This window comes from Mustela erminea, chromosome 20 (assembly GCF_009829155.1).
Source record: "Mustela erminea isolate mMusErm1 chromosome 20, mMusErm1.Pri, whole genome shotgun sequence".
Lineage (NCBI taxonomy): Eukaryota > Metazoa > Chordata > Mammalia > Carnivora > Mustelidae > Mustela > Mustela erminea.
Genome location: NC_045633.1, coordinates 7,147,371 through 7,155,553, shown reverse-complemented (window position 1 = coordinate 7,155,553; position 8,183 = coordinate 7,147,371). Strand labels below are relative to the sequence as shown.

The window sequence follows — 8,183 nt, the reverse complement described above, 5'->3', positions numbered from 1 at the left end:
AAGCCCAGAAAGAAGATGTCTGTTCCTTAGAGGCTCCAGGTGTGCCTCTGGATAGCTTTCCCTCCACAGTGACCCCTCATTTACAATTCTTCTGAGGGTCAAGTATCTGATGCCTGGGAAAACTCTTTTTTTTTTTAAGATATATTTATTTATTTGAGAGGGAGGGAGGGAAAATGAGCAAGGAGGGGCAGAGGCAAAAGGAAACAGAGAATCCAGAAGTAGACTCCCCACTGAGACTAAACCCAACTCATGACTCAATCCCATGACCCTGAGATCATGACCTGAACCGAAATCAAGAGTTGGCCGCTCACTCGACTTAGCCACCCAGATGCCCCGAGGGAAAGCTCCTTGTAATAAAGTAAGAAGTCCAACACAATGTGTAGGAGTATATGCTGTCCCTCATTTGCTTGCAATCATTCTCACTGTCTTGGAATTTTAGACTCTCCTTAACCTTTCCTATCATGGGAGTAACATTCTGGAAGGGTGTTGTGGGGTATCCTAGCAGAAGTTATGTCCTCATCTGCTCTAAACATTCTTAGTTAGTTAAATTCTTAGTTAACCTAAAACTTTTCAGCGTTTCCTTCAAAGATGTCTAATTTTCAACATCTGGAAATAGTTTTCTAGTATGAGGCTATTCTACTATATCCTATAAAAACCGGGTTTTCACCATTTCCAAATAGAAGATTCTGTTACAGTAAATATGCTTTTTAGTTGCCGCCTGGCATCTGAGACTGTGTATCTGCAGAGGAGGATCAAGCTTGGTGAGCTCGCAACCCTCTGCTCACCTCTAAGCCTTTTGAACCCAGGGAAACCTCTTCCAGAATGTTCCATCGTTTTCAGTCTGTGTCTGATGGAGTAGTTCAAGGGACTTCTTAATAATTGCTGTCAGGAGACATGCCCAGAGAGGATGGCCTTTGTGGTTGGTGGACACAGATGACACAGGAAACATCAGACAACCAGACAGGCCTCTACGCAACCACAGTGCCATACTCACGCTCCTAGTGAAGAAACTCCCACAGAAAGAACATCTCCCCCATCCTTTGTTTCCCTCCTATGAATTGTAAATAGATCCTCTGCAGGCTTTGCCATTTCCTGGCCTAGCTGTTTTCTCCACACTGTGGCTGTCACAATTCTCTGCATATTGGGTGAATACTTGGGTCAAGATGATTACTGGTAATGAAAGAGCTACCATCTTGCATTAGCTTTGACCTATCATACAGGAATGTATGAAGTAGAAAGTAAACACACTCCATAATGTCTCCCCCCACCAAGAAAAGCAGCGTTCAGGGCGTTTTCTCTTGTGGATGAATAGCACACCTAGAGACGGATAAATATCACACATGAGAAAACACACACAGAAAGATAATCCAGTGCCTGGCACATAGAGGGTCCCATACATTTTTGTTGAGAGACCATATATACACAATGAATGAATACATAGGTTGTATTTCAGTGTATATCTGTTGAATGAATGAATCTGTATTTTTCAAAATCAGTAAATTCAGGTGTCCTTTTAATAAAGTGAATCATTTATACCTCCTGCTTTGTAGTTAGCTCACTCTTTCTGCATTCTAGTGACCCGTGACTATCTTTGTGTCATCATAGATAGGTCTGCCTCCTCATTTCTGATGGCTTTCTAGTTCTCCTTGGCATGGAAATTCCATTTTACTTAATGTATTCAGTACCAATGGTCCTTTAGATAGCTGCGTGTTTTATGGTGTTCTCTTAAGCAGTGTTGTAGAAAGCACAGGTAAATGTGCATGTTTGCAGGAATTGGTTGGCTCAAGGAATTGTCCCTTGTGAATTCTAAGAGCAACTGCCAAGCCATTCCTTGAGACCCTCTTTACTGATTTGTATTTTCACAAGAGTAGATGAGGGCTCCCTTTCTGTACACCCTAACACTGGCTGTTATCATTTTTAAAATTCTGCCAAACTGCCAAACCTATTAATTTAAAACTTTTTAAAGAACTTTGTGCTAATGAGATGGAGTATCCTTCCTTCCTTTTACTGGTTTGCTGAATTTCATTATAAATGTCCATCGGAAATGTTGCAGTTTTATTTTTTTTTCAATTGCTGGGAATCCTTTAGAACATAAAGATATAGTCTTTGATCAAAGTCCCTCATCAGCCTGTTTGGGGAAGATTTTTTCTTAGTGTTTTCTTGCTTGTTTTTGAACTGTGTGTTTGTATCTTCTTTAGGCACATTTTCTGGTCCTGCACCTTAGAGTTTCTGATTTTGTCATCATAGTGTCCAGAGCTCACAACCAAGGAAGAATTCTTGAGCTGTCTCTGGTGCCGCAAAAAGGTGATTTTATTAAAAACTGGGGACAGGACCTATAGGCAAAAAGGGCTGCCAAGTGGTCATGAAGAGTGGCCTATTCTATACTTTCAAGTTTGAGGGGGTTGGGGATAGTGTAAGTCTCCAAGGAATTCTGGAAGAAAGGTTTCCAGGACCATGAGGGGCTAGCTGTTGTTGGCAAAGGTCATTTATTATGGTCTAATAAAGCCTTAGTCATGAGACCCTTCAGGCCTAGATCAATGGGCCTTGTGCTTGAGGGATAATTGCCAACATGTATCTTGGGGGCTAGAGAAAAAGGAAATTTCCAAAGTAAGTTTTATATGTTAAAGTAGGCTTCCTATGGACTCTGAAAAACAATCTGAGGGGTTTGAAGTGGTGGGGGGGTGGGAGGTTGGGGTACCAGGTGGTGGGTATTATAGAGGGCACGGATTGCATGGAGCACTGGGTGTGGTGAAAAAATAATGAATACTGTTATGCTGAAAATAAATAAATTTAATTAAAAAAAAATAAAGTAGGCTTCCAGGATCCTGGGAGGGGGCCACACCTTCAGTTTCTCCAGAGATGTACTGGACTTTGCTGATGTCATCTGGGTAGAGCAAAAATCAACAGACCCTCCAAACGCGATCCTAACACTGAAGGCGGAAGTGACACAGTGGAAGAACTTGTCCAAGTCTTCATTGCAGAGACTGAGGAGCTCAGACTCAGCTGCAGTCTGGAAACTGAACACCGCCAGGGACAGAACAGCATCAGATGAGGGAGATGGATGACCACATCAGCTTGGAGTGGCGGGATTACAGAATATCCCCCAGGAAAAGCGTTTGGATGTTGGGATCATAGCAACCACACCCTTCATAGCTCAGTAGTCTCCTTGACCTCTGCTGGCATCAAGCAATAAAGAAACACAGTCAAAGGTCAGTGCAGAGTCCCCCTTGACTCACCCTGCCAGGCTGATCTGGTAAGAACTAGAATTACCCTTGAGTTGACAATGTTTATGGAGTTTCTACCCAAGGCACCACAGCAGGTGCTGGAGAAAGGCGACAAGGGCTCTCTCAAGGCCTTTCGTTTACTGGAGAACAAGAACAAGTAAATAGGCCACTGCATCATAGAAAACCGGGTGCTATGTGGACTTATGAAAGTTCCCAGGATGGATCCTCCAGTCTATGTTGGAGCATCAGTAGCATCAGCGAAGGCCTTTTAGAAGCAGAGACATTTGCCCGGAAAGCTGAAGAATGAGTAGTCGGCAGCTACAAGGCTGGTGTGGTAAAAGGAGCTCCAGAATATTCCACGGAGGGGTGAACAGATAGGAATCCTCAGCCTGCTCTGGAATCTAAAAGCAGGGCATCCATGGCCAAAATGGAAGTGTGAAGAGAGAAGCTGTTGCAGAGGAAGCTGGGGCCAAGGAGAGCCTGACCAGCCTGGGAGCTTGAAAAGGCTCAGAACGGGGGCGCCTGGATAGCTCAATTAGTTCAGCGTTTGCCTCCAGCTCAGGTCATGATCCCAGGGTCCTGGGAGAGGGGCCCGAGGTCAAGCTGCCTGCTCGGTGGGAAGCCTGCATCCTCCTCTCCTAGTGCTTGTGTTCTCGCTCTGCCAAATAAATAAGGAGAATAAATAATAGCCTCAGAACTTTGTGCCAAAAGAGCAAACACCCCTTTCCTAATATGGTGTATAAACAGGCCAGAACGACAATGTGACAAATCTGTCTTGACCCTCACCGAATATTGATTTCACAAGACATGTTACTAAGACTCCCAAGGAATTATCTTAGAATTCATTTACAGATTCTCCATTGAAACATTAGCCCCCACACCTGATGAGGGAGCAGAAGGCTAGTTGAGGTCAAGGCAGAAGCTGACACCCTGCACTCACCCGCCCCCATACCTCGGTGGGACCTGTGTGACCTTCGTCCAGGAAACTTCCAACCATCTTCATGTTCATTCCTTGCTGGAAGGTAAAACCACCTCACTTGGCCATGGCAAGGTCTCCAGTATCATGTAGGTCCTCTTTAGCATAGGAAAGTGCTTTTGAAACCCTCCCCTTCCCTTTCCTCACCTCCCCCACCTTCCAAGTGTGTATCAGTTGCCCCCACAACCCTGATGCAGCTATTTCTGCCCACGGATCCTGTCCCTGTGCTTTAATAAAACCACTATTTTGCACCAAAGAGGTCTCAAGAATTCTTTCTCGTCATCGGCTCTGGACCTCACCCTGCCAAATGTTACTTACATTCCAAAACTCTATCACTGCTCCCCTGTCTACCTGCCACTTGGCATTACTTGTATCATTTCCTAGAAATGATGGAAAAGTAGGCACTGCTAGGCTTTAGGGGACAGGCATCAACTCTGGAAACAGGATCAATGCACAGTAAGATCATAGGGTGGGGTAGCAACCAAATTAAAAAACAAAACAAAGCCACTAAGCAAAAAGTTCTGGGGGAGGGACCCCAAACTTTTTAAACTTTCTAAAGCAAGTTTAGAAAATGAGAAGGGAAGGAAAAGCATTTTGGTACACACACACCAAAAGAACTGCCACATGTGCTTTTGCCAAACCACACTCCTCCTCTGACCCAGGTGTTGGGGGTGGGGGAAGCAAAAGCTGCGGAAAACTCACCTTTGGTATCTTATCCCAGAATAAACAGTCAGTAGGCCCAGTACAGCCAAAAGCCCTAAAAGACCTTGAAAGCTGTGCCCCAGATAACTGGCCACATGACCATCACCTCCAGGAGCTCTCAAAACCACCAGTCGTTCCCCTTCCAACAGCCCGCCTACAAACCCTGGTCTCTGCTGTCATTTCATAATGGATAATATTTCCTGTCAGGCGTTAAAGCAAAACCAAAGAAACCTGGAGAAAGATCTGCTTCCAAACCCAAAGGGAGAAAGGCTTTTTAAAAAGCTCTTAAAAAAATAAAAGTCAGCTAAGGCGTCTCCACCATTCTTTCCTCCCAGTTGCCAATTTCTCCATGTCAAGAACTTGGGCAGTTTGGTCCACAGGTGCCCGGGTTTGGAGGCAGCACCTCTACAGTCCCTCCTTGGACGCCAGAAACTCCTGAAGCAGATCCTGTGGACTCTGATCGCCCCTTAATTATTTCCTGCCCTCAGGCACGTGGAGGCAGAGGGTCTGCAGAGACGGGGCGCCCCCTGAAAGGCAGAGAACACCGCCCCCAGAGCCCAGCGACCACCAGGCCTCCAGCACATCCATGACTGGAGTTTGGGCCCAGGGCAAACCCCAGGGGAGGGCAGGGAAGGCTCCGTGCAGTCCCCCAGGGTGATGCTGGGTGGGGCCAGGACATAAGGTGGTGGGGACCCGCCCAGAGGGCGTCTCAGAAGGCAACCCACCAAGTGGCTCCTATGGGACTCTGGCGGCGCCCCGATCTGGGCTCCAGTCTGTGGCAAGTCACGGTTCTGGGCTAGAACCCCCTGTGCCTGGTGCCTGGTGGTGGCAGGGGATGGGAGCACGCCACCAGGAGAGCAGCCAGCCCTCCTATACCCAACCGGCACAATCACAGTGGGCCCCAATGGGTACATTCCTCTGCCCAGGGTCTGGTTGGCAGACCATTCTTCGTGCAGTAGAATTGCTGGTGGCGGGGGCTGGCAGGGCTCTGGAAAGGCAGCTGGGGGGGTGCTTCCTAACCATAACTGGTGGACTAGTGCCAGGCCGGGACTTCGGGGGGGGGGGGGACTTGGGCCTCTGCCGACCCACACCCAGGCCACTCTGTGCAGAGCAGAGGACCCGCGGACCAGGTACATCCACCATCCTGAGCAACCCCCGGCCTGGTCTAGGCGCACAGCCATGGGAGGCCATGGAGGCAAGCGCAAGCAGTGGCCAGTGAAATGCCAAATCAAGGCGCAGGCACAGGTTTCTTCGCAGGACTGATGGAGCAAGGAGGGATGGGGCACACTGGAGCCTCTGGAGGCTGGAAATACCCAAAGTCTCCATGAGGGCCATTCTCTGTGCGGGTGTAGACATCTGTGAAATGCACTTAGGAGCCTCTCTCCTAGCTGGATGGATGCATGTGACTGTGTACATTTCACCTCATTGAAAAATACTATCGCGTGGAAAGCGCATGCCACAGGACTTTGTGTACTGTGATCCCACTTAGGGGGAAGTCGAGAGCCAGGTGCATTTTCTGGGGGCAGGCACTTGGGGACAGTCAGGCAGGAGCATGCTCTAGGGCCCACCCAGGACAGCCAACAAAGCAGTGGAAGGATGGCAAGGGGCCCAGGCCTGGCGTAGAAGTCCTGGGGATGAGTGGCATGGCTAGAGGGCCTTGGCTGTTTGGAGCTACCTGACCAGCAGTGGCCCATGGGCATGCAGGAGTACACACAAGGGGGGGTGGGGGAGGGGCGCACAGGTGTTGCCTGGAAATGCCTGTTGGCTTTTGATTCTTAGCCTCTGGCAGGCAGGGGTTCTGGGACACTTGGCAGGGTAGTCCAACTGGGATGGATGCTTTTGCACCATGGACAAGAGCAGTTGTATGACCATCAGATGTTATCCTGGGCTGTTGGCCTGGGCTCTGGCCTAGGTCATTCCCTGGAGGCTGTGGACAGCAATGAGACCTCTCTGACCAGGGATATCTCTGATATTAACAGACATGTGCTGGGGAAAGGGACTTTCCCTGGGGACACCATGGATTTGGCTGATGTCATCTCAGCCCAGACACAGATCAATAGACTCCTCCATGAGATCGAAACACTGGAGGCTGAAGTGACTCATTGGAAGAAGTTGTGCCAGTGTTCAACCCAGGGACCAAATACCATCGACTCAGAAATGGTGTGGAACTGAAGAGCCACATCAGGGACCTAGAGCAGCGGCGGATGCAGGAGATGGACGAACATGAGCTGGAAGGGGTGGTGTTGCAAAACGTCCACCAGCAGAAGCTAGCAGACCTCACTGACCGGCACGGCAAACAACTAGTAAACTATCAATGATGGACGGAAGACCTGCAAAACCAAGACTGTCGGGAATGTGAAAGATGACTTACTTCAGGAAAGGGAAACTGAGCTCAGAAGGTTGAAGCAACAACTTACACAAATGCAGCAGCTGAACGACAGTTTGAACAACATTGCTTCGGATCTCTGAGCAGAAAAGCAAAAGTTGGTTTGGGAGCTCCAAGATGTAAGACATCAGCTGGAGGAATCTATTCTGCGCAACAACGAGGATTCTCTGGAAAACAACATTGCTGTGAGGGCTTTAAAAATAGAGAAAGGACGGTTAGTGGCAAAATTGTGTCGGGCCGAAAAGAAGCTGTTGGAAGAAACAAACAAGTCTGAGCCAATTCTCAAAGAATCGTCACCGGTAGGGCATGAGCATTTCGTTCAACTTGGCCAAGAGAAAGACCTGGAAATACTACACCTGCAAAAGAGGATGGAGCACACAGACGCCGACCATCAAGGAATGAAGGAACTGCTGTCCTTTGCTTTGGAGGAGCAGAAGCAATTGACACAATGCACCAGAGAGCAAGACGTGTACATTAAAGAGCTTCGAGAAAGGCCAGAGCTCCAGAAGGAATTTGGTAAGTCGACCGGAATCTTAAGAAGCAATGACATTTTACAGCCATCCTTGGAGGACAAAGACATGCATCTCCCATCCGTAACAGATGAACATCCTCATGTGGATAAAGGCCTGGAGCGCCTACCACAACAAAGTCCTGCTGTCCCTGTGGTTGACCCTAAAATCCTAGATGAGAGTGTAGAACTAGACTGTGAGGTCTTTCAGCTCAACGAGTTAAAAGATGATCTGGAGGAGGAAATAAAAGAACAACAGAAGATCATTCACAACCAGAAGCAGGGGAAGAGAGCACTGCTTCAGTCCTTACAGGAGCAGAAGAAGAAAGTGGACCGTCTTCAACACTGGCAGGAGGAGAGGAACACTGAACACGCTCAGCTCCTTGC

The 8,183-nt window shown here is 48.1% G+C and overlaps 1 protein-coding gene across 2 annotated transcripts in view; it reads left to right on the top strand.

Annotated features, from left to right (window-relative positions):
* Positions 1 to 2,169: 2,169 nt before the first annotated feature.
* The window catches only part of LOC116580553 (thyroid receptor-interacting protein 11-like), a 302,056-nt gene continuing 296,042 nt past the window's right edge, over positions 2,170 to 8,183 (top strand). The window contains exons 1-2 of one of the 2 annotated variants that reach the window (XR_004281705.1): positions 2,170 to 2,304; positions 2,849 to 3,023. The gene's annotated coding sequence lies outside the window, so the exon portion shown is untranslated. Of the gene's footprint in view, positions 2,305 to 2,848; positions 3,024 to 8,183 lie in introns of those variants that run through there. The other variant, XM_032326926.1, reaches the window with a different exon arrangement.